Source organism: Ochotona princeps, chromosome 23 (genome assembly GCF_030435755.1).
Source record: "Ochotona princeps isolate mOchPri1 chromosome 23, mOchPri1.hap1, whole genome shotgun sequence".
NCBI lineage: Eukaryota > Metazoa > Chordata > Mammalia > Lagomorpha > Ochotonidae > Ochotona > Ochotona princeps.
In genome coordinates, this window is record NC_080854.1 from 34,265,767 (window position 1) to 34,290,992 (window position 25,226).

The 25,226-nt window shown below is 44.5% G+C and overlaps 1 protein-coding gene across 3 annotated transcripts in view; it reads left to right on the forward strand.

The window, feature by feature from the left end:
* Positions 1-25,226, forward strand: part of CTNND2 (catenin delta 2) — a 702,327-nt gene that overhangs the window by 535,135 nt on the left and 141,966 nt on the right. The gene's annotated exons all lie outside the window — the stretch shown is intronic.

Here is a 25,226-nt window from a genome sequence, read left to right on the forward strand (position 1 = left end):
TGCTTTCCCAGGCTGCAAGCAGGGAGCTGGATGGGAAGTAGGGCCACCAGGATTAGAACCAGTGCCCATATGGGATCCCAGCCATGCAAGGTGAAGGTTTTAGCCATTAGGCTACTGCACTGGGCTCAGATGGCCAGTTTTTAATGTGCAAATTTACCTGGTACTATCCTGAGAACATACACAGATGTGACAAGACTGGGAGTTCTTCTGATCAGTTAGGGAACAGCGCCTTTCTGACCTCACTGGCCCACAGTTACAGTAGGCTGCTGAGTCAAGGGGGAGAGGCAGTTTATTTAGCATGGATATGTTGGGAGAAATGCCAAAATAATTGTCCCATCAAATTTATCACCTCTACAAGTAATAGGAAGTTTGAGGCTGCCTCATACCCCAGTGTGTCTGCTCGAGTAACAGGAGGAGGAAGTTCTGAGGGCTCGCGGAGCTGCCTGTAGCAGTGCTGGCCGGGAGGGCCGTCAGGAAGCAGCTGTCCCCATTCATGGGCCTGCCTGGGGCGGGGCTTGTAATTCTGCTCCTTTGCTTTCCTACGAAATATCTTGAAATTTCACAGATTCCACTGGGTGCTTCTCAGAGCTTGTTGCGTGGGCACCGCCGATGCTGCCTCCCCGCAAGGGTGAGATGTGGGCTGTCCCTGGCCCACCTGAGCTTGTCTTGATTGCTCACCTCCCAGGTCGTTGGTGCTGCCGACGTGAGGCGAGTGTGCACTCATCCACTCTTAGGTACCGGAGGGCGCCAGACCGTGGTGCGGTAGCTCAGTGGCTAGTTCTGCCAGGGACCTTCCGGGTTCGTACTCCCTGTTTGAAATGTACAGTGCATTTTTACTTGTTAGGTCTGACAACGCATAACTGATTTGCAGCTCTACTTTACGATTCGTGAGTTACAAGTTGATTAGAAACACTTTTCTCTAATTGTGTTTGAGAGTTTGCTCTGTTTGCTCTACAATTATCACAAAAATTACATTAGCCAGTGTTAATGAACATAGCATAGAAATCCCTACTGGATTCTGAGGGAGAGGGGCAAATTAGCGAATGCTTGCATCCCTGGCCTAACACCTGTCTTCCTTCCCAGCAGATGTTTTTTATTTGTTATTCCTAATGAAATATCCAGAATAAACTTCCTCTAGTTGTCCCATTGAGAATGAAGCTGAGCTTGGCAGAGGAGAGCTGCGGTTTGGCTTCTGCCTACCTGTTTCCACTTAGTGGCTCCCTCTTCCAGTGCCTCAGGACAGTTTTGGCCATCAGCTGTGTGCCCTTCCACCAGTGTGCCCAGCAGAAGATTCTGTGAACCAGTTTGTTAGCACAGGAATCTGTTTAATAAGAGACCTGCAAGGAAACTCTGCTTAGCAGCAGGCCTTCCCATCCACCCTGACTCTACTGTGTTCCCAGCAGGTGTCTGAGCAACACCCCAGAGCCAAACTGAGAATTCTGGCCTCAAAGACTGCTCATTTATGACTATGGACCCTCAGGGAATCAGACCCAGTGGACTACAAACACGGAGAGTCCTTAGGATATTGGCTCACCCGGTCACGGTTTCCTGGAGAGTGTCATGAAGGGCGTTCGCAAGCTAGAGAAGCAGCGAAGTCAGAAGCATTGACTCAGCCCAAGAAACCCACGTGCTCAGAGCCAAGAAGCCAAGGCTGATGACCTGTGAGCTTCCAGAGGCCTGCTAGCACAAGTGCCAGAGGCCAGATCCTGAGCATGTGCAAGGGCAGCAGCCAGGAGGAAGCCCGCAAGACGGGGGAGGACGGAGGGCTTTCTGCCTGCTCCCACTTTCCCTTCCTACCAAGGCACCCAGCCAGCTGGATCGGCTCAGGAAACTCCCTCACAGATGCGCTCAGTGGCTGTAATTGACCACTGCTGAGCAAGGGAAGCGTTGAGGAAAGGCCAGAGGAGCTAAGAGGAGGGGAAGGGGCCAGCAACTGAGAGGATCAGGAATAACCCCAGGAAGAAAGCAAGAGATGGCATGGGTTGTAAAGATGGACATGCCCCTAAATCGGTATGGGGAAATACAAGGAGTTTGTTCACCTTATAGGAATAAAATAATGTAAACTGAAGAGAAAGTTGTGGCATGTGAACCCCTCATACACCCCCTTTTTCCCTAGGCTCTCATGGGTGAATGTGTATATTCTTGCGCATGCGCACACCCGCCCGTGGGGACCAGGCCCCCTTCTGCACATCCAGTCCACCAATTAACTCAGCTTACTTCACACACCTGTCCACTCTCTCCATCCTGGATGGCCATTTGTTTTATACTTATTTTAAACTGTTTTTTCCAGAGATTTACTTTATCAAAAAGGCAGAGTTATGGAGAGAGAAACAGATCCTCCATCTGCTGCTGTGCTCCCCAGCTGGCACAAAGGCCAGGGTTGGTCAGGCTGAAGCATCCATGCTGATTGCCTGTTTTTGCTGTTGTGAGTCTGAAGTGGAGCAAATGGCATTCGTGGGGTTCCAGCAGCCCAAGCAGCAGCTTAGCCTGCTGTTCCATGACAGTTGTTTTTATTTACTTAACATCTCCAGTCAAGTGCCCAACCAATGCAAACATTACAGCTTAAATTTCTTGGCCAGAAAACTAATGAAAAATAATCAAAAACTTCTCTCCAGTAAAGCTGCATTAATAACCACCTTTATAAAAATATGTGTTGCCTATAAGCTAGTTTTAAATTTTTTGCTTTTTAATTTTTTTAAAGATGTATTTATTTTTATTGCAAAGTCAGATATACAAAGAGGAGGAGAGACAGAGAAGAAGATCTTCCGTCCAATAATTCACTCCCCAAGTGACCGCAACGGCTGGAGTTGAGCCAATCTGGAGCCAGAAGCCTCTTCCAGGTCTCCCACATGGGTGCAGGGTTCCAAGGCTTTGGGCTGTCCTTGGCTGCTTTCCGAGGCCACAGCAGGGAGTCGGATGAGAAGTTGGGCTGCCTGGGTTAGAACCGGTGCCCATATGGGATCCCGGCATGCTTGTGAGGCGAGGATTTAACCACTGAGTCATCATGCTGGGCCCTCGATTTTTACTTATTTTACTTCCTTCTCATGCCTGCTGTCTCTGGCTGAAAGTTCCTGAGCCATATTGCATTGGAGAGGCTGAGGTAGCCATCCTTGTCTGGTTTCAGCTTACAATGGAAAACGTTCCAGCTTTTACCATCGTGTTTATCTTTACATCTAATTCTGCTGTAGAAGCCTTTTGCCTTTGAATGGAAGAAATAATGAGGAAGCTTCTTTGTTTGTCTCTGTATAGCTTGACTTACTTCAAACAGATTTTGTCAGAGTTATTCCAAGTCAGTAGTGTCTGCTTAGATGGGAACACACACTCACACACACACTTAAATGTACTTATACACACTTGCACACACACACTCGCACATACTTATACACATTGAATTCACAGTCATAAGGGAGGGTAATCTGTGCAAATGGCAATTAAGTTTGGAATTTTTTAAAAGTAGTTTGAGAATAATGGACCCTTGCAACATAACAGTACTCTGTAGTTTAAGTGCAGTATTCCCTAACACATTTCACACTTAGTGTAGTGATTCAAATTGGTTTAAGATCCTTGCTCTGCCTTTTAATTGATGTGCCTGTATATTGAATATGGGGGTAAGAGGGAGAAAAGTAGAGTTTAATTCATGAGCCTAGTGTAAGTGCACCACCTCACAAAAAGTTTCCAAAGCTTTCTGTAGAATTATTTAATAAAAATGAACACAGTGATGTGCTTCCCAAACATATTTAAGTTACATTTTGTATTGACAAATATCAGCAGTAAAAAAAAGTCCACTTCCACTGCTCCCATTTTGTCCCCTTCGGCGTAAATGAATTCTCCTGCATTGTTGATGCACGTGCCCCCTGTGCGGCTGGTGCCCCCGTGCGGCTGGTGACCCCGTGCGGCTGGTGACCCCGTGCGGCTGGTGCCCCCGTGCGCCTGGTCCAAGGCAGCCGGGCCGTGGAAGCTGGCAGCTGCAAAGCAGTCATTCCAAAGCCTTCACGAGATATTTTCATTAACAAAGGCCTTGGACGTGACCTCTATTGGTTTTTGTTTTGCTTCAGTTCTTTGTTTTTTTAAGTATTTGTTATGTTTTCTGTGTAGCAGATGCTTCTTTTTAGATTGGTTCTAAGAATGCTCAGGGCACCAAAAGACAGAGGGTGCGAGGAGAGAAGGCACAGTGAAATACAGTGGCTTTCCTCGTGCAGTGTAGCCCTGGCTACAGGGCACTGTCCTGAGCAGTGGGAAGTGTAGACACGCCCTTGGGATGCTTGGCCCGAGGCTTCCTGAGGTAGGTAATCAGGCTCACACGCTGAGTCTTAGCCATGCCCCCGCTCAGGATGTGTGAGAGTGGCATGGTGGCCAGAGGCTCGGGAGACCAGCTCTCCCCCCAAAAAAACATTGCTGCGTGTGTAGGATGTGGAAATCTGTATTTAGAACACACGGAGTGGTGGTATAAGATGCACAGGGATCGCCGGGGCTTCTCAAGCAGTTTATCAATTTAATAATTTTCTGCAAAACTGCCCTTGCTATTAACTTAGTTATCAGAGTGTGTAAACACAGATGTGAAATTTTATTGTCATGGATAAACTTCACATTGAGCATGGCTAAGGGTTTATGAGTTGAATCTAATGAAAATATGATGGAAAAGAGAGAGATGTTCACGTGATCTCAGGAGGGGGACTTTCCCTCAAACAAGCACCAGTCTGGTTAGATAAGCCATGTGATCTGCCAGGACAAAATGAGGACACTCTACCGTGGGCCTGTAGGCCACCGCCTCTGCCCCTCCCAAACCTGGGTCTTGTTGAAAGTCCCCCAGCCTCTGGGGAAGCCCTTCACTGTCTCCAGGTTGCTTTGCTAAAGCCTCCATTAGGACTGCAATGTGGTATAGCACAAAGTTACCATGGAAACAGCTGTATCTATGCGAATTACTTTTGAAAAAATCATTACATCACGGAAAGTCTGTCCAGCATAGACTCTGGCCTGTAGCCACCCCTGCCATTATTTCTCCTTTGGCCATCCCCAGTTTCTTTTGCTGTAATCTTCAATAGTAAGATAGCATGCAATGCTCGGTCCTTGGGGGAGAGCCCAACGAATTGTTGAGGGCAGGTGGATGAGGATGGACACCTGTAAGAGGAGTTTTGAGAACATCCATGGATTGTGGAAGAACAAAGCTACTGTGACTTGGGGGAGGGAGAGGTTGAGTTGAGGTAATCTGCCTAAAGCACCAACTGTCGGCCTTCTGTCTTTCCCCTGTAAAAAGAAGTCTTGAGCTTGTACGCATGGATATGCAGCAGGTGCACAGAAGGATGCCTACCCCAGACATGCACACACATTGCACATACAAACACAGATATACACACACGCACGTCATATAGGAAGCTCTTGGCCCTTTCATTCGTTCACAGCCCCCTCACAGCACTTCCTACTGCTCTGCCAGACACAGCTGGGTGCTGAATGCATGGCTTTGCCAGCCTATCATGTGTGCCTGTTCCATACAGGGACTTGACAGGAGCTCTGCAGGGCTCCAGGAGAGCTTGCGCTTCTCTGTCCAAGTTGCCTCCGCTCCCCTGGGCATGGTGTGTTTGCTGGTCTGCTGGTTGTCACGTCTCACCTGCTGCTCCCTGAGCAAAGCGCTCCCACAGATGTCTGCCCTGAGTGCTCAGGAGTCTGTAGCTGTGAGACGGTGTGTGACCCAGAGAGAAAGATTGGCCTGCTGCCCTTTGTGTTACTATTTGCACCGGAATCCCTGAAGAGCGCTCCTTAGGCCCCAGGCGCTACAGAAATAGCTTTTTCTATCTTGGCCTCATTCCCTGAGATAAAGATGTGCTGTCTCATGGCTCTGCCAGAACAGATTAGAGCAATGGCCCCCACTGCGGCCCTAGAGTCCATGCTTCCTGCTTTACATTTGGTTCCCGCGTCTCCAGACTTGAGTTCATCTTGGAAAACCCTGGGTACACAGACGAGCGGGTGCTGTTGAGCCTGGGGTGCTCAGCAGTGACACACACCGATCAGAAGGTTGGCTCAGAGGCAGCTCCGCCTCCCCTGCCACGTGCGCCACGTGTCCTTTATGAGAATTGCCAGTTTGTGCCACTACTGGCACATGCATGTATCTCCATGTGGCTGACCGAAGAAGGAGCTCACCTTCTTGGTGTCTATTAGGAGGTGCCAGAATCTAGAGACTGTCACCCAGCCAAGCCCTCATGCCAAGGTGGAAGTAGAACCAGGTCCCCAGCCCCAGGAGGCAAACGACATCCCTCCCACCCAAGGCAGCCTGCCTGCAGGGCAATGCCAAGAACAGGCCACCCCAACTCCTTGCACACATTGGGCACACAGGGAAAATTTAACAGTGAGATCTCAACCAAGCAGATGTATCTTTCGCCTTTTGATTCTTTAAATAATAGCCTAAAATTCTACTTCCAGAATAGACACGTGGCATTTTGAGGCCTCTCAGGTGACGGTCAGTGCTGCTGAATTGCTTCCTGGAGCATCAAGTTCATTGTTCCCAGCATATCCTATGTCAATTTGACCATCCCGAGACATTAAATAGTTAATGGCATTGCTTACAAGGCAGAAGCCCTTCTCCTTTGAAGTGGAACCATTTAAGAACGCAAATACATGTACCCTCCAAGACAGCTGCATACCTGTTAAAAATATTAGCCAGATCCATGCAGAGTAACCTGTTCTGAAGCTGATAGAGGCCTTTAAGCAGAGAGACTGTAAATTAGAATGTCCTCAGCCCTTAAACTTCCCTGTTGGAGTAAAGGCCAAAATCTGAATTAAAAAAAAAATCTCTCAGAACAAAACATCCCTTTGTGAAAATATTAAGGTGGAGTCTATACGGAATGTCAGTGTTATGTTTAGGTAGGTATGAATGGTCAAAGATACAGTGCCTATTTTAAATGACAGGTTGTTTTGAACAATATGAGTGAACATAAAAAAAAACACAGGAAAAGGTTAATTAAAACATATGTATTTTGATGCAGTTTTTAAAAATCCCTGTATATTTTTTTCCATTTTCATGCTTTTCATGAACTTTGTAATGACCCAACCTATGAAACAGTGCTCTGTTTTATCTGTAGATAAAGTTGTCCAGGTGATGGATCCGGAAGTGCATCAGAGAGTAGTTATCTGATTCTGAGAAAAGCCATCTGTGAAGATTATCTGCTCATGGCTGGGTATACCCTCTCCATAATTAATACATGTGAAATATCTGAGTTACCATCTCAGTGGGATCATTTTAAATAAGAACTTTCCGGCTGTGAGCTATTACAGTTCTGTAGTCTCAAGAAGATCAGTAGAACTTTCGCCTGGCAGCTAAATTTAAGAAGAGGGTCAAAAAGACATTGTATTTGTCTTCTTCATAAAATAAATGGATTGAAAGTTTTGCATTCTTTCCCAGCTTGAAGTGATTGGGTCTTGTGATCCCTCTTGGTCTAATTAATTTTAACAACAAAAATTTATATATTATACATTTCAAATTTTATAGACACTTGTAAATCAGTTCCACTAGGCTCTGCTGACTTCTTTCCTCCCCAGTGTCTCAGGCCTCCTCCGCTGGCCTTGTCTTCATTTCCCTAGCAGCCCCTTCCACTGCATTGTTAGCTCCCACCCGGGATGTGGGGCATTTCCCACTGAGATTATGCTACAGGTATTTGGGATCTCTCTGTGTGCTTCGTAAATATTTATGTAGAAGCTTTCTGAAAGCAGGGGCAGTTTCCTGGCCATGTTTGTATCCACAGTGCTCAAGTCAGCATATGACACGAGCTCAATAAATCCCTTTTGGATTAATTGACTGGATATTCTTCCAGTTTCCACCTTTCTGTGTTGCTCGTGCAGGTCAAAAGTATAGCAACAACTACTCCTTCATGCTCCCTTTGATGCACTGAGAACAAGACTTGGACAACTGACCCATTCTGACCAGTCTGATTTCCTTACTTGCTCTGTGAAATGTCTTGAGTGCAGGGATATTAAAGCTCCCGTAGAGAATCCCATAGCGTTAGTGACAGGGACTGAAATGGGCTTGGAAAGACTCCATTTCCGTCTCAGATCAAGTGAGACTAACTTGGGCTCTGTCAGCTTGCTGTCCTCAGCTCTTCCTTGCTTATTCTTCACCTTTAGCCCGCCTTCACCTGCGCCGCCAGCGCACCACAAGCTGCCAGGGGTCAACAAGCATCACCTGCTAGATGTTTGGCAGATAGAAATAACCTCAGCTGCCTTTAGAAAGAATTCACAGGTATCTTCTTATAATGGAATTGAGGATGCTTTACATTGGGAGTATTATTTTATCATCACAAACCATAATCCACCTGAGGAAATATTTTGACATTGCTATCTAATTATTGCCACAAAGAGCAATTCAATATTGCAGGTCACAGAGGTTGTTTCCTAAATATATTTTTCAGAATTTAAATGTGGATGTGCACATTTCCTCTGGTGTTGATGCCATGTGGTTTAATGAGGGTATGTTGTAGACTTAACAGCTCTTAGCAAGACCAAAAAAATGATAATCCCCATAATTTCACTTCTCCTAAATATATTTTTTATCCTGAAGGATGATAGGTGAAACCTTCTCTTAATAACCTCAGTGTGCATATTTTGTACAGATATTTTGGTTACTTTCTTCATATTAAAAAACCCCTCTGGAGTCTCAAATAAGTAGTGTCTCAGATCTTTGGGTAGACAAAAGTTGTGCTTTATTACATAAAAAAGATTATTTATTCAAAAGGCAGATGAGAGAGGGGGAGAAACATTAACTACCAGAATGCCTACGATAGCCAGGACTAAACTAGGATGAATTAAGGAGCCAGTAAGTCCATCTAGGCCTCCTGGGTGGTGAGGGCCCAGGTACACAAACTGTCATCGCCTGCCTTAAGCTTACTATTTTAAGTGAACATCCATTTTCCTAAACACAGCAGCAAAACTCAGGCTCCTCTTCCCGCACAAGGCACAGAACATCTGCACCCGCTTTGGGAGCAGAAACTCCAATTTACAGAGCTTTTGTTGACAACTGAAGTGCTTTGGGATTTGTTGAGTTTCGCTAAGGGGACACAACACCCATGTTCTTCCAGTGTTTACAAAATCCAGGCATGGGATCATGTCCTTGAGGTTCATTAGTTTAGCACACAGAAGAAAAGACGTATCTTGTTGGTACCCTTACTGAAAGAAGGAAGGAAGGAGAAAGGAAGGAAGGAGGGAATAAAAGAAAGAAAAAGAAAGAAAGAAAGCAGGGAGGGAGAGAGGAAGGGAAACTTTGAGGAAACTCCCAAACCTGGGAGTTAAGACGTTGTTTGTTCTTATGCCTGTGGATGAGGGGGGCAAACAGATGGCTGTTAAGTAAGGTGGTGACATGGATCCATCCTGCAGGGTAGAAGCAGTCATCTGACAGCTGTGATGGATTGGAAGAAATAGCCTGCCTTGAGATAAACAGGCAGTAGTGGAACAGTTAGGTTATTGTGGTATCTCAAGCAAAAATAATGTGGTGTTTTAAGCTACAAATGATGAATTGGAATCGTGACAGTGGAGTCCAATTAGGATCATGCTGCATCTTGAGTTCCCATTATTATGAGTCAGGATAAGGAAACGGGTCTAAACAGAGTAGGATGGTTTGGAGACAGAGTACTGGATGGATTGATAGGAATTGATGCCATGAAGGAAATCTTCCAGCTCTCAGCTGTGTCAGTCCTGCCAGCCTCAACATGCAAACCTAATGAAATGGGCCTACTTACTAATGTAGGTGGCTCCGTATCCATTATCCTGGAGTCCTGGCACCAGAGAAGACAGCTGGCCGGCGACACGGGGTGCAGATATCAACGTCCATTGTCAGCAGCATGAGTGTCCAGTGCTGTACCCGTTTCCACAGCCTGCTAGCTCTTCATGCCCACAATCATTTTTCAGCTTGCTTTTACCAAAAAATCCAGTGGGAAACAGCAAACATAAATCTCTCCTCAATATTTAAAAGTGGACCAACTATTACAAATGAAAGATATAATGAAAAACAAAATGTAGGTCTCAGTACACTGAGTCACGGTAGCAGAAGAATAATTATGGACGTCAACAGCACTTCTGATACCTTCTAAGGTCTTTAGAGTCTCCATAACTCTGCTCCTTCTAGTAGCTTTGCTTATGTGTTCATACCTAGCGTGTGACATTTCAGAAACAACATGCAAGCAACTGAACTGCGGAGAAGAGGCTTAACTGAGAGACACAGCGCCAGGCAGCGGCTGTGCCTGCCGGTGATAGCCGAAGGTGAGAGCGAGAGCTCGCCCCGGTCGGAGGGAGGCAGCAAAACTGACACTGTTTTTCCCGCTTTATCTTTTGTTCCTTTTTCATGGACAGAAGAATTTTTAAGGTTACTCTGTGTGAATCTTACATTTTATAGTCAGAGCAAAATAACATGTCCTCTTCAAAAATCTTAAGACATGCTGAACTCACAGTGTTCTGAATCTAACAATTGAAAGAGATTAATGTAAAATGGAATTTTTAGAATTTTTCTTTTCATTAATATGAAAGAACAGATGTCACAGAGGCACAGTTTTGAGAGGAAAACAGTACTTCCCCCCACCTCCATGTAGCCACACAGTCGTTCATGTCAAAAATAGTAGCATTCTCAAATTTTGCTTGAAGTGGATAAACCCTAGAATTAAAAAAATTTTTGACATAATCTCAGCAAACATTGCCTTTGGTTCTCAGAAAACAATGTGGTATTTATTCTAACCCAAGAGTTATTCAGCAGATAAATGCATTACCTGTGTTCGGCATATTCAGCACTATTTCTAAAAGTGATTTTATCATTGTGTGATTTTACCTGAGGAATAATGTTGAATGTCAGACAGCATTTAAATAAGCAAGATTGTCACTTTCCCCAAATTGTTTTCTGAAAATCCTATTACACTGTACCTTCCCATCATAATAGAGGCCTCCCCGTTACACAAGCTTTGCTACGCTCTGGTTCTGTTGCTGCTGCTTTGACTCAGGAGATGACTAAAATAAGTGATTTTATCCCCTCATGTCGTTTGTTCTGCTTATAGGCACTGAATAGATGCTGTAATGATCAACTGGCTAACTCGCTTTCATTTGTCCTCAATCAACCCGCCGATGGGTTTAAAACAGATGCTCTGAAATGGGAATTGCAGCTTGGCTTTTATGAATTTGCACAGTAGAAAGAAAATATACTTCCAGATAACCTGTGATTCAAAGAAGGAAAAAAAAATCTCAGCAGCTAACAAAGGAAGGTGTCAGCTGAAGTTTAAAGAAAGTAAGCCATGCTAAAGTAGTTCATGCAGCTGGGTGTCGCCAGTGCTTTGCTTCCTTACGCCAAAAGGCCTTTCCCAACAGACCCTCAACTCAGATGTGCCTGGGGCCAGCCGTGGACTGCAGGGGCTCCTTGGGACTCTGCTTCTGTGACTTGGTCACAAGTCTAAAAGGAGCACCTGGTTGCTGCAAACGCTGTTTCTGTGTTTAGCATTATGCCTGAAGTTGACTACTGTAATTCCCTGAGGTGTCTAACTGCTGTCCTGTTCAACACACCCCAGAGTGGAACCCCTGATGCTGTTGCTCCCTCCTCAAGAGCAGAAACCTCCCCTTCCGTCTGGGCACACGTCCTTTGCAGCAGCCGGCTGGGCACCGTGATCTCTCAACTTCATCTCAGATGGAACCACCCCTTTCTGCCAACCTAGACGTTCTTTCTTGGAGTTGGAGGCAGTCTTTGCAGGTCTGCTCCCTCCTCAGATCTCAGCCTATTGGGTGCCAAGAGGCTCAGAAATGGTGTCTTGAAAAAGCCAGCCATCCTTTCAGGAGATGAACATGCCTGGGAAATAGGCAGGGGCAGCGGATGCCTGTCATGAATGTGCCATCCTATTGCACAGCTTAGCATGTTTAGGTGTATGGTACATGAATTTCATCTTCATAAAAAAAATCCATAAGCTACTCTTAAAACTAGATGACTATTTGGGAATTAATCTTTTACTGTGTGTGATGCCATTGTTGTACCAGGAAGGGATGAAGCATGATAAACGTAAGCCCAAATTCATAGTGGTTACCTGCCTAATTATGTCCTATTGCACTTCCAGATAAAACTAAACATGTCGCTGTGGTTTTGAGACCCTTTATAGGAGGTTTGCAGACTCACTGGACCTCTCTGGGGTCCAGACAGGACCCATGAGACAGCCTTATGAAGGGGTTCTTTTCTGAATATGGGCAGGGCTAAGGCTCACCACTAGGCAGTCAGGCCACCAGTGACTCGGGACTGAGGCAGGGAGGTGTCTGCAGGGCTGGGGATGTTGTGAGCACTGGAAGGGGGACAGATGGAGCCACAAAGGTCTCCATTGCATGGCTCCAACTAAGAAGGGGAGTAACCTCCAGTACTTATCCGCTGACTCTTCCATCGGCTGCAGCATAGACTCAGCAGAAGGCCTCAGTGGCTAGATCTGAAAACATAAAGTGGGAGTCCTAACTGGGAACAATGTGAGACACAGTATTGTAGATTAGAGTTGGCGGCAAACTGAAAATCCAATGCCTTGAGTTTTATCATGAAAAATCAATTTTCCTACCTAGTCACTAAGAAAGAACAGCACCAGGGCTTTCCTTGGTTCTAAAATACAGAATGCCCACACACATTCTTGGAGTCTCAGCTTCACTGTCTAGTCTCTGTTGGCAATCTAGACAAGGTCCCAAGTAGCAAATGGTGTGCCTATCACATCCCCGCAGATCCCAGCTCACCATACTCAGCCTGCCTTTGGCTCCCAAGAGGATGGTGTGCTGCGGACATCCTGAGGCCTCTTCACCGTGCAGCCTAGCCTTGCCTTCCCATCACACTCACCTTTGGATTTCCTCCCCACTGTTCTGCCTGCTCATGTGTGTGTGCTATTCTTTGAATCTCTGTGGCTCGCTGCACTCCCCAGGGGCTCAAGGTCACCTGTGCCTGCCTTCCAGCACCATCTTCTCAGCTCTGCAGAGCAATTGCATAAGCATTACTGAGTGTTCAGGACACCAAATTCATAAGCGATTTGCTCATTCAAAGACTTAGACAGTACCGCTAGCCTATGTATATTTTAGTTCATAGAGCCTAGGGTGTACTGAGTCAACAAGTAAGTGAATGAATTTGTTGGGTCAAGTGCCCAAATCTCACGGAGGAAGCTCTCTAATCATTCTGCCTTAGTCAGAGGTGCAGATGTGTTCATCAGAAGCCCATCACAGTGGAAGAAGCTGATGTTGAAGAACTCAGTGACATACGGTGCCTCTGCTACTCTGCACTTGTCCTGATATACATTTTTAAGTGTTCTGATAGCAGGATTTGCCTCAAGTCCCTTGGATCAGAATTGCCAGGAGTGCAACTCATGCATACCTAGGAATCTCTTTTAATTTCCCCACAGTGGAGAAGATGAAAACTACTGTCTTGATTGCCCAAATGACCAAGTATGGCTTCAATTTTTGACAGCAGCATTTTTAACTGTCAGTTGATGCTTTGACTGGTGTTTACTATGCAATTAGTCTCTTAGACATTAAGACCATTCATATCTGCAAACCTGTGCCATCTCTTTCTTGATGGCTAAGTGTCTCTCTCTCTCTCTCTCTCATTCTCTGGATAATTCTGCTCATCCCTCAAGGTCTGACCCACAAGCCCCTCTTTTATTGTATCTTCTGTGGTTCCTTTCTGGACTGCTTTTTTGTTTGTTTTCGTAGGGACAAGTTCAACACATAGAACCATAAAGCATAAAGTTCTTCTAGCACTGTGCAAGTGACTGCTTCCTTTTAATTTTCCTAGGCGAACTCTACTTAGTTTACTGCATATCCTCTGCAAGTGCCCAACAATACACTGTTTTGAAAGGTATTCACAAAAATATCTGCTGGAAAAAAATAAGCATAAGATACGGCAGAAGGAAGTGGAAATTTTCTCAAATCTCTGACTTACGTAGTGGATTAGATTGAGGAATCTATGGGGAAAGAAATACATCTGGAGGAGGATTTGCAGTAAGAAGGACGCCTCTTTGATGCTATAGAAATGCAAGTGACATGCTGTGTTTGTACCCCAGCACCATCGCTCTGTCCTTGGGCGATCTCTGTAATCACTCATTATGCATCTATAAAGCAAAACCTAATAATATACCCCCTCCTAGGGTTGTGGTCAGGTTTTAGTGAGATAGTGAATGTGACATAGTAATGGCTCAGAAAATGAGAATTTAGTATTACCACTTTATTATATTGCTGTTGATGGAGCAGCTGTATTGGACAATCTTGATGCAGCTAAAAATAAGCCATGGTGTTGCACCAAGCTAGTATTGTGAGTAGAGGAGAATTTTCATGTTAGAGTTACCTCCCAACTCAATCTGGAATGTGTTGAGTTTTTTCCATGGGAGGCTTTAGCTTCATTCTTGTTAGCAGAGGACAGCAGAATTAAATGATTGCCAGATAGTTTTGAAACTGAGTGTTCTTCATTCTGTGAACTCAAATGACTTCTTGAAATTTCCCAAGCTACATGACCTGAGGCTAAAAAGAAGCTGGTGAAAGATGAAAAGTAGAACATTCTCTTGTATCCACGTATTCTTCCTCAAAGGATCAAAAACCTCTCTTAAATTTCAAGTAGCAAATGGATGAGGCTGACATTTATCTGATTGTTCGTATGCACTGTGGTCAAACTGTTATTGGACCTCCATTTTCACCTTCAAGCAGAATGACTTTGGACAAGTGACTCAGCTTTTCTGCGTCACTGTTTCCTCATCAGTAATGTGAACTTATCTGAAGGTTGCTTTGCATTAATACATGCAAAGTGATTATCTCAGAGCCCCCTGCGTAACATGATCCCTAAAATATGAAGTATTTCTGGTTGCTTTTTTAAAAATTCAGTAAGCACAAGAGGGGACAGAGGGAGAGAGTTTCCATCCACTTTATCACCCTCGAAATGCCTGCTACAGGCAGGGCGGTGCACGGCCAAAGCTAGTGGAAGTCCGTGAAGGCCTCTTAGGTGTCAGGGGCCCGAGTACTTGGGCCGTAATTGGCTGCCTCCAATACTCACTAACACGATGCTAGATCAAAGACAGAGTTGCTGGGACTGAAGCTGGCACTCAGATTTGGATTGTGGCTGTTTTAAGGGATAACGCAACCCACTGCACTGCCCCTTCTGGGGGCAGCTTTTAATCTATTCGGATTTTGCTTTCAGTGTGGTCTTATTTTGATACCTAGCTCAGTCCACTTCTGAGACAAGTTGAGACCCATCGATTTGGCATCTTCGTGACTCAACAGGTTCATCCCGTTATTTACTGCTTCCTTCATTTGATTGTTTACCCACACAGCGAGTGTCTAGTGAGGACCTTTTAAAGGCTGACCTCCTCTTCATGCTAGTTGTGTTAGAATTGAAATTAAAACTTCAGTTTGTGCTTCTCAGTTCACCCCTTGCACTCTGCCACCATGCCCTCATCTTTTATTTGAGAGCCCAGATAACCAAGAGGGCTCTTTAAAATGACCCCACTAGGGAACGCTGGCCAGGCTGTCCTCTTTCCAGGAATTCTTACCTGTGGAAGCTCAAAAAAATTCTGTGTTAATCCTTACCTTGACACAGATCGGAAAATGAAGTGGCTGTACCACCTGTTGTGTAAAAAGCAAAAATCCCAGGGCAGTAGGCATGCCACCTTTGGATGAGGCTGTAGAATCTTCCTCTTGCTTCCACTCTGCATGCCCAGAGTCTGAATGGCAACCTGAAGCCTTTCCAAGGCCTATACAGGCTGTGTCACTTGTATGACACCAACTAACTATGCAAGCAGCTTAGCAGCCATTATCCTGTCACCAGTCAAGATCCCCTTGCACATTCAGGAAGTTGCCATGCTATGTGTCTGACAAAGATGAAGCGAGCCACCAGCTTATTTTCAGTCATTTTGTGAATTCTCAACTACCAGCTCCCTAAGGCCAACTAAAAAGCCTGGTGGTCAGTAAAGCGAAGTTCGTTAGACTTGTTGTAAGGATGGTGCTCCCCATCCCGAAAGAGCCTGACTCTGAGAGAACTCCCAAGGATTCTTTGAAAAGTGAATCAAAAGTTTATTTTGGTGCAAAATGAAATTGAAAAGTATATGTGGTTTTCTCATCATTTATATTCTCCATGTATAAGCTGCCTTGGGGCAGGGTATTAATGGGTCCTTGATTGGATGAATTTCGAAGCACAGTGCAAGGCAGGAAGTCACTGGAGTGGCAGCCCTTCGACTGCTGCACACTGAGGGAAGGGTCTTGCTGCTGAGGAGCCAGGTGTTTACCTCTGGGCCTGCACCGTCACAGCCAAGCATTTTATCCCAGTCTCACTTAATGAAGGGCCAGAAATTTCAGTGAATCCAAGTCCTACATGTGACTTAAATAATAAGATAATGTAGATGTCTGTCTCTATAAATATATCTATCCGTCCATCTACCTACTTACCTATCTGTTCATCTGTCCTTCCATCTATGTATGTATCTCTCTATCCAGCTATTCATCCATCCATCCAGTCTATCTCTGCCTATCATTCTTCTCCCAGTCATTTGATTTTTAAATGGTAAACTTCAACTACTCCATGGTACAACATCAAGAAATACAACCAGTCTATCTGAAATCATTATAATGTATACATACAATACACTGACTGAACTGAAGACCATTATGCTCAGTAAAATAAGCCAATCCCAAAAGGACAGATATCATAAGTTCTCTCTGATATAAGATAACTTTCATGCAAAATACAAGGTCAATAGATGTGTAGTTAAACATGTGTACATAAGTGTGTATTTATCTAGAGAAACTGTATAATGGAGACAAGCATACTGAGGAGTGAAGTGTGCAAGTCTATTCCCAAAATAAAAGATGGACTCGCAATGAAACTGTGAATATATATAGACAAAAGCATGCTGGGCTTTCTACCATAGTCTGTACCTAAAATGTCATGAATAATATACTTGCGACTGTTATTGAGGGACAATTCTTACGTGATAATATAGGGGAAAACAGTTGGAGGGCAGGCTACAAGCAGAGGGTGGAAAGGAGGATCCTTGAGCCTGTGGAACTGTATCAGGAAAAACACAAGATACACTGTCAGCAGGAAAGACATTTTCCTTATTAAAACAGAAGTCTCAGGGCTACTTCTAAGAGATGATGAAACTCAGCCTGGATACTGCAGTGATAGTTTTTGGAAGTTCTGGCAGATCCAAGGTCATCGAGGAAGCCTAGAGTTTCAACAAACCTAATTTCATATTCCTAACTCTTGGCCCCTTGAGAACTGAGATATACGGAGTTCTATGGCTCATTTATAAAATGCTGAAATTAAAGATGAACCCATGACTTTCACAGATGGCTACTATCAGACATTGACATCCAAATTGTTTTCAAGTACAATTGATTCTGAAAAATCATCATGGGAGAGCTTTCCCCTTGCTGCCCAGTGCCTGTGTTGTCTTGTCCACAGTGGGTATAAACATCGTTTTCCGTGAATATATTGTGACCTCGTTTTCCTTTGCTATGAACATTTTGCATTAGAGTTCTTTTGAGATACAAAAAGATAGGCTCCATAGATAGATAGGTGCAGGGAAATTTATTAGAAGATTTAGTTCAAGCAATGATTACAGCTGGGAAATTCTGTGACAGGTTGTCTGCAGCCTGAAGACCCGGAGATGTCCGTGGCTAGCTCAGTGCATGGGCTTCAGAACCAAGAGAGGCAAAAGAATCAATCTCAGCTGGAGGCAAAGCGTGAGAGGCAGCAAGGATACTGTAGGTGGAAGCCATGAAATCCAAAGGCAGCAGCTGATGAGCCAAACCCGAGTCCTGTGTGTCAAGCAGACCCTGGAGCCAGTCCTGGTGTGACCCACACAGAGGCTGGGTCCTTCAACCTCGTCTGCTAGCACTCACATGCCAACCTCATTTCACAACAGCCTCACAGACACGCCAAAACAATACATTTCTGAGTTTCTAGGTATTCCTTAACCCACTCAAGTTGAAGCAGTAAACTTAACCATCACACATTTAATGGGTGAATTCTGAAGAGAAACCAGGATGTGCGTGTTCCAGTGTCTAATGCAAAGGGAGAGCATATGCATCCCTGAGTTTTTATTTTTTTCTTCAAAGTGAGTTTTGTCTATAAAATTACTTTGTGAAGTCAAGCTCTTCAAACAGTAGTGAAGATAATTGTTTAAGGCACTGGTAAAAATCTTAGATGAATATAAGCCTCATGCATATATTAGTCTTACACCAGCTCACCCAGTATAAGCTGTTAGTGCTGAAATTTGGATGCCAAAGTGTTCTCAGGGCCAATTTTGATTTGGGCGTAAGACAGCCTTCAGTAATAATGGTTTCATGTTACAACCAAGCCATGTCAGAACTTTGCAATCTGTACATCTCATGGGAACCAAGTCAGTCTTATCAACTCAAATTAGAATTAGCCCATTGTGTCATAGCAATGACCAGAATGTCTTTCAAATATGAAGAAGGGGCCCGGCGGCATGGCCTAGAGGCTAAAGTCCTCGCCTTGAAAGCCCCGGGATCCCATATGGGCGCCAGTTCTAATCCAGGCAGCTCCACTTCCCATCCAGCTCCCTGCTTGTGGCCTGGGAAAGCAGTTGAGCACGGCCCAAAGCTTTGGGACCCTGCACCCGCGTGGGAGACCCGGAAGAGGTTCCAGGTTCCCGGCATCGGATCGGCGCGCACCGGCCCGTTGCGGCTCACTTGGGGAGTGAATCATCGGATGGAAGATCTTCCTCTCTGTCTCTCCTCCTCTGTGTATATCTGGCTGTAATAAAATGAATAAATCTTTAAAAAAAATATATGAAGAAGAATTTACTCATTATCTGCCCTGGAACTGAGAAAATGAACAGGAATGAGTGTCCTTCATGCTCAGCACTGATGTGTGTGATGATTGAAGAACATTCCTGTCTATGGCTGGGCAGACAGGTGAGGTCATAGCAGGTGACATGTACAGGCATTAGTAAGCAGTACAGTTCTTCTGCTCCACACCCGACTCAGCCATTCCCAGCAGTTTTGTCATTCTCCCAGCATCTCTGTGAGGCTGTCAATTGGAAAGATTCCGTGAGTTGCAATTCTAGAAGGACTGACCTTCCCCTGAAAAGACCACTGTGTCATCCAGCCAAGAATATGAAGGAGATTCAAAGGTCACTGCTTCTACTTGGCCAACCCCTGTTCGTCCTAAAAGAAAAGCTGAAGGAGTTTGGATCTCAGGCATTGAACAATGCCATGGCAACATTTTGGTCAACTTTAACGTAAACAAATGCTTTTATTTTTCAGTAAGCAGCTGTTTGAATCTTTTCCATCTGGAAGAACTCTCAAGATAATCCTTGAGGCCCATTATTGCAGCATACATGTTGCAGGCGCAAACACACATGCAACATGAGCTCAAGGTTTCATGGGTCCCCATGTTGTAATCAGTCACTGTTTGCCCACTCACAGACTCAGGACTCATACGCTCCTCGACTCAGCAGGTAGAAGTAGAGAAGGTCGTGGGGTACTCCTTTGGCCCCCTCCAACAATACCTAACTCTGTTTGTAAGACGAACGTCTTGCCTTCTTATTCTTTCTCCTCTGCTTTTCTCAGCAACTCTTTGTTTAAATCTTTTTTTAAAACCTGGCTTTTTAGCTGATTTATTTTGAATGTTCAATTTTTAAATCATGTATTTCAAAGGACCTCAGCCTCACTTTCCTCTGTGCTTGGACGTAAGCCTCTGCTGTGTCAGAGAATCGTGCTGCAGGCCTGAAGACTTAGAAGAAAGGGCTGGAAGGAACAAGAGGAAGCTGTGTGAGTCTGTCATGGCGAGAAGGTCCTGCTTGATTTTCCCATAATCGACAACTGGACATTATAAATTACGCTTTCTGTTGACCCATCGCTTTCCCCCCCCCAAGATAATACGTTTTTTCAGAAAAGAGAAACCACAGTCACCCTTTAGTAAAACAAAAGAGCAAATGAAAGTAATTAAGATTGTATTGAGGAAATTTTAATAGACCAATTACCACTCATGAATATGGATAGTTTCAAGGATAAGAGCCGCCTTGTGCCTGAAATAAAAATAAACTCTGTTTTTAATATATGTTGTATATATAATTAGTTATTTAAATGTCTTGTCAACTAAGCCCACTATCAAAATTAATTTGTAACAGTAGTAATTTTAGACTAATAAAAGCTATTGAACCCCCATAATTAAAGGAAATATTCCTTATAAAACAGTTTTATTACAGATTATAATCTCAGTATATTTTCACCTGGTGAAGTAAAATTTGATAGCAAATATCACTAAAAATACTAGAATATATTGATGTTAACTTCAGGTAAGAATGGATAGATTGGCGTGCATGCTGAATGCTGCTGTGATTGCAAGACGATCCACATGTTTTTTACAAATTGGAATGTTCATATTACCTTGACTAATTTAGAACTGTTCGGGCATTAATCTAAGAAAATCACCAACAGGAAATGCTGGAGATAGGCCATCTAATAATAAATAGCTTCATATTTTTTAGCAACATAATTTTCTCTACTAGTTAAACAATTTTTTAAGATTCAAGATTTATAATCTCATTTAGATAACGTTTAACATTGCCACGTAGATTCATTATTTGTGAAACTGTATTTTGTGTCTGCTATTGTATTCTTTCAAATCATGCTGTTCTTTTGCTAGTACTGTTGTACCTGAAAAACATCCAGGGCTTAGGGGCACGGCGTCCTAGAAGGCACACGCCATGCAGCCGCTGGTTCTTACTTTTCTGCAGGTTCTGTTTACAGAGCAGTGCACACTGGAAAAGCACGGTTTCCCTATTGTAATTCCTCAGGCAGATGTCTGCTGTCATTGCATGGCTAGGCTGCATTTTGGGGAGGAACAGTGTGCAAATGACAGAAAATCAACAAGTAGCAAAAAAGCAAGGCAAGTATGAGTTGGCGATAAGGTCTCTGTTGAAAATTAAAATAGGAGATCTGACAGCTAGCATCTGCAAAGGCAGCTTGGGCTGACTCAGAAGATCCTAGCTGCGTTTAGCACATTTATGGTGACACGTGAATGGCAAGAGGGATTGTCCATGCAGGGATGTGGGGAAGAATGTTCCAGAATGAAGCAGTAGGACTTCCAGGGACCAGTGCACAGCAGAGTGCAGCAGGTCACTGGAACGTCAGTGCTAAATCACGCAACATCTGTGCCACAAGGGCAGGGCTTCTCGATTGACTCGCTCACGTGTCTCATCTGCATCAAACCGAGCCTGGAACATGCACAGACTTAGGGAAAGGCCAGACCAGAAAGTCAGCATAGAAAGTTTAGTTTGCAGCTGGCGTTGTGTCCCTATGGGTTAAACTGCCACTTAGAACAGCAGCATCCCGGTTCTGAGTGCCAGTTTGAGGCATGGCTGCTCAACTTCTGCTTCCTGCTGATGCGCCTAGGAAGGCAGCAGATGATGATCCAAACACTGAAGCCCCTGCCATCCCTGGGGAGACAGGAATGGAGTTTTTGGTTTCTGACTTCCACTTGGCGCAGTCCTCTGTGAGTAGCTTTTGGGATCTTGTTTCCTCTCCTCCCCTCTCCTCTCCTCTCCTCCTCTTCTCCCTTCCCCTCCCATCCCCTCCCCTCTATCATTGTGCCTTTCAAATAAATAAATGCATAAGCAAATACTTTTTTTAAAAAAAGGAGTTTAATTTTGTTTCAAACCTCACAGGATATTTTTAAGGGAATTCATGTTGACTGCATCATGGCTCCCTGAGTGGCCCAGAACTTAATTCCTGAATGCTGTGGATGCTGATTTCCATGTCTGGGTGGGCTTTGCAGATGTGACTAAGTTAGAGGTCATTTTGGGGCAGAGTTAGAGAAGGTGATGTGAGAATGGGAGTCAAGGTCAAAGTTATGCAAAACTTCGGGCCAAGAAAAAATAAATGCAGGCTGGATCTAGAAGCTTGAAGAGCAAGAACCTGCAGCCAGGAGTCCTGGGACAGTGGAAGCATCCATTGGTGGTTCTTGGACTCAGAGTCGCAATGAGAAACTAGCAAGATCATGTTGCTTATTCAAATTAAAGGAAGTGGCCACTTCATAAATTACAGATGTGAAGAATGAGACATCTTTAAGTGTTAAGTTCTTGATTAAATCAGAATGTGTTTTACATATAGTCACAATGTTTAGTTGAATCCTCCTCACTGTGTCTGTTGAGCTCTCACAGTGGATTTGGGAAGAGGCTGAAGGAAATGGAAGGCGGGAGAGAGCAAGTGGATCCCAGTAAGGAAGGAAGTCACCAGGAGGAGAGTTTTGAAGAAATGCAAGAAGGGAATTGAGCGCACCAAATGAGAGGAGAACATTGAAGGAGACGGGAATGGAGGGGGAGTGGGGGTCAGGAAGGAAGAGAGGGATATTGTTTGTATACTACTGTCTACCAGATCACTCCGGAACATAACAATTCAGAGCAGTGAGCAGTTTTTCCAGGTGTCAGTCCTCCAGGAGCCCTGGAGGGGAGCAGGTCTGGCCCAGGGCCTCCCATGAGCCCAACCAAAGCCATGAAGTGGGGCTGAGGGGCCACTTCCAGGATGGAACACTTGCACGATGGTGTCTCTTGATCACTGTGTCGTCCCTGGGGCTGTGTGAGAGTGTCCATGCCATGACAACGAGCCTCCCTCCCCACTAGTGAGAGCCTAGAGGAAACCACAGATCTCATCTCATGTCACTCAGCCCATATTGTGAGGGTCATAAATGAGCCACTAAGTCCAGCTCACTCCTAGGGAGAGAAGGAGAGAGAGAGGGGCTTAGGGGCAGTGTGATGCGTATACTGTATGTGTGCTGGGTAGGGGTGGTGTGTCTGGGGAGGTGGATATCTGAGTGGCTTGTGCAGGGTATGATGTGTGTTTGGCATGTATGAGTATGTGGCTGGTGTGCGGGGAGTTGGGAAAGGTGATGTGTGGTTCTGTGTAGAGGATAGGGTGTGTGTGTGGCATAGGGGGTTCTGTGTGATGTGTACACGTGCGTGTTTGTGGGATGTAGCAGGACAGACGTGGAATTCCCAGCTGCTTCTCACCCTTGGCTGGTCCTCAGAAACTGCCGCTCCAAGCCTCAAGCTTTTCTGTGTGGCCACGTTTTCTAACCAACCCCAACCTTTGAGAACACAGGCCAGCGGGTCATCTGTATTTCTGCTACAGCAGTTCTGCAGTGTTCCAGCCAGTTTGTGGAGGTGATACTGGTGTCCTGGATAGATTTATGGTAGCTCTATCAAGTCCAGCAAGCACCTATGGGTTACCACTGTAAATCAAGATGGAAGATTTGGAGATATGAGTCAAGTGCAGAGAGAAATTCACTGGAATGTGACTCACAGATGGAGCCAGTCCTGGAAGGTGGAGTAAACCGGGAGGTTTAGGTCCATGCATGGTTTGAATTAGGATTCACCAGTTAAGGAGTCAATGAGAAAGGTGAAGAGGACACAGGTGCCTCTGAGGTGCTGTGGAACTTAATTTATTTTTCAGCCTTTCACTTGTTGGATTTGTGTTCAGATTTTGAGTATTCCCCCTCCCCTTCCCAACTTTTTTTGTATACACTAGAAAAGAGTAAAAATCACTTCATTATTATGACTATGATTCTTTCAAAGTTGGTGCAGTCAAAAATGCACAAGTTTCTCTTTTACTGTTCAGATTTTAGAGAAAATTATTTTCCAGCAGAATATATGAATATTGCCTGTATTTCAAAACATGTACAAGCCTCTGGTTTCAAATCAGGATTTAGCAATGACAAGTTCATGTTTCGTTTTACTCTTTATTTTGAATACTTAGAAGAATAAACATAAATCATTGCCCATGAGGATTCTAAAATTTACTTTCAAATACTGGAATAGATACTCATCTGTTTTTAATATGCCTGTTACACTTTAGAAGCAGGACAGGTAGTTGAAACAGAGTGCGAGATAGCCCTGGAGAACCCACATCCCGTAATAGGCTGCCTGATGTGAATTCTGACTACTCCGCTTCAGGTCCTGCCTCCTGCTGGTGCACACCTGGAAGGCAGCAGATGAAGGCTCAGGGCTTGGGTCCCTGCCTCCCACATGGCACACCAAGGCTGGGCTCTGGACTCAAGTTTCAGCCTGGCCCGGTGCTGGCCATTGTGGACCTTTGGGAAGTTAGCCATTAGATGCAACATCACTATCTGTCTCTGCCTTTCCAGTGAAACAAAAATAAAGTTAAAGCACCAGCTATTTTACTATAAAAAGGTAACATTTTGGTGACACAACAAATAAATGATTATTAGAATGTAACAGCTATCCCCAAATAGATTAGTAAGTCACTTTGTATTTAGTAAAACGTTGCTCAACTAATCAAAAATTCATAGAACATTTGTTAATTAATAAGCACTTCCTGTTTTATTACAAGATGAATATATATTTCAGCATTTTTAGTATTTAGAATCAGTCCAAATCCATATCTTTTGAGTACCTTCTGTGTCCCCCCTAGTGTCTTTTATATACTTAAAATACTAATGATAAGGCAAATATTTGCACAAAAAGGAGACAAAAAATAGTGGAGGCATGAAGGAAAATTTGGGCCAAGGTTTCTGAGAAGGGCTAGATAATGCAGTGTTGGGAATGTTTTTGTCTGTAAGTCTGTCACAAGCACTCAACATCCATATTTATATTATTAACGTCCTTACCTAGCAAGGAATTGAGGAAATTTCATGAATAAATGTCTATATTATGACACAGCGCCTAAAGCCAGATTTCATCTGGCTACAGTCTACTGAGAGCTTGTTAAACAGATGGGCTGGAAGTGCAGTTTATCCTACCGATGGCTAACGTGTCAGGGTCCGCAGCAGTGGTGCTTGGTCTGGCTGGGTTGGAGGAGCTTTAAAAAGGCTTTCCTGCCAAGGAAAACACAGCATTCTTCCATATGTGTTTCCTTTTCATATATGGTTCTAAACAAAAAGCCAGAATGGCCATTTTAAAAACATTTTCAAATGGCCTTTTACATGTACAGTGCTCACGGCCTTTTCTAAAATTAGCCTCATTCTATAAACATATAAACGCCTGAAACATCATTTGTCCTAACAACAGAACTGTGCCCTGCTGACCTGGAGACTTCTGTGCGGGCAGCTGCCCACCGTCTTCGGCTCAGTCCACGGTCACCCCAGCAACAGCGTTGTCCAGCTGCCACCTTCGTCTCGGCTAGAATGGGACCTCAAGCCGTTGTGTTGGTGTTGTGTTAATGGCAGCCTGCATGGTGGCCGCACTCGGGTCTCCCCACTCCCCGTGATGATTCAAAGAGAATCAAGTCACAAT